This window comes from Bison bison, unplaced genomic scaffold (genome assembly GCF_000754665.1).
Source record: "Bison bison bison isolate TAMUID 2011002044 unplaced genomic scaffold, Bison_UMD1.0 scf7180017864299, whole genome shotgun sequence".
NCBI lineage: Eukaryota > Metazoa > Chordata > Mammalia > Artiodactyla > Bovidae > Bison > Bison bison.
This window is the reverse complement of record NW_011494871.1, coordinates 657,791-659,485: the sequence shown is the minus strand read 5'-3', so window position 1 is coordinate 659,485 and position 1,695 is coordinate 657,791. Positions and strand designations below refer to the sequence as shown.

General features: G+C 43.8%; 1 protein-coding gene across 1 annotated transcript in view; it reads left to right on the top strand.

Annotated features, from left to right (window-relative positions):
* The window catches only part of CRYL1 (crystallin, lambda 1), a 59,384-nt gene that overhangs the window by 224 nt on the left and 57,465 nt on the right, over positions 1 to 1,695 (top strand). The gene's annotated exons all lie outside the window — the stretch shown is intronic.

The following is a 1,695-nucleotide window of genomic DNA, read 5'->3' as shown; positions in this document are numbered from 1 at the left end:
GTTCAAGGTTCACGTATTGCTGAAGCCTGGCTTGGAGAATTTTGAGCATTACTTTACTAGTGTGTGAGATGAGTGCAATTGTGCAGTAGTTTGAGCATTCTTTGGCATTGCCTTTCTTTGGGATCGGAATGAAATCTAACCTTTTCAAGTCCTGTGGCCACTGCTGAGTTTTCCAAATTTGCTGGGATATTGAGTGCAGCACTTTCACAGCATCATCTTTCAGGATGTGAAATAGCTCAAGGTCCTGTATAAAGTCAGCCCTCTATTATTGGTGAAAATGAACTAATGCAGCTTAATAGGTGTATAAAAGGAAAAAGAATTATCTAGGGTATATTTTGAAATTCTAGCTTCTAAAATGTCAACTCCTTGTTAAGATAACAGTTTCAATATATTACACGTGCTATATAGTATGGATAATATAGCATAGTTTAAGCTTTCCTGGGCCTCATGGGACCATGGGTATAAATGTGATTTATGGAAATAGAGAGGAATCTTTAATTTTGAGGTACTTTTTTTTTGCAAGGATCTTGCAATTCCTTTGGATGTTCCTGGAGACTGTTCCTGAGGTTATAAATTCAGAGTTGAAATTCAAATTTCAAATCTTTTGAGAAACACTATTCAATCTTAGGATAAATATAAAACTCAGGGCACCTTAACTGGAAAGAAAAGTTCTGATCCAAGATTCTCAGTATCTCCCTCAGCCTCTGGGAGTCCTGGGCGCTCTGTTGGGGTGAGGGTAGAATGACTTCCCAGCTCTGCAAGGAGGCTCCAAGGGCCATGGGGAAAGTACACAGCAGACCTGCCATGGAGAACTGTGTGGACACACGTCAGCCGACACTGCCCGTGTTTTAAAAGGCATTATGTCAATGAATACAGTAACCACCTTCAGAGTGAGCTCTTATCGTGCCCATTCTACTGGGGAAGAAACTAAGTTTTGGATTTCCCTGGTGGTCCAGTGGTCTGAACATAGGACTCCATGTTCTCACTGCCGAGGGCACAGGTGCAATCCCTGGTCAGGGAAGCAATATCCCACAAGCCACACAGTGTGGCAAAAAAGAAAACGAAATTAAGTTTTGAGGAATGAATGAACTGGTCCAGATCACACAGTATGGAATGGAGAATCTGAGACGGAAGCCCTTGCAGGCCAACTCTGGAGCCCCAACAGCTGACTGTGAGCCTTTCTGATGCTGACCTGTAACTGTGGTCTTCATAGCAAGATGTTACGTTGGGAATTACAGTCAGTACTCTAAGACATCAGATTTTTAAAGGTGAATTGCTAACTAACCCTAATCCTCACCACAGATCACTTTTTCCAGAGTAAGCTGTCAGGAGAGTTTAGATCTTTGGTTCCCTAACTAACCTTGGGGTAAAGGATGGGAGCTGGACTCAAAGGAGGCGGAGGAGGGATGGTGGGGGTGGGGGTGAGAAGCCATTTGTGCTCTTCTACCTGCCACGAGGACTGTGGGTGGACAGAGGGAAAAGTGGACAGAAAGAGACCACTCAGAGAACTGAGAGTTGGGAGATAGAGGAAGAGTATTTGACTCCTTTTGAACTGTGGTATTGGAGAAGACTCTTGAGAGTCCCTTGGACTGCAAGGAGATCCAACCAGTCCATCCTAAAGGAGATCAGTCCTGGTTGTTCATTGGAAGGACTGATGTTGAAGCTGAAACTCCAATACTTTGGCCACCTGATGTG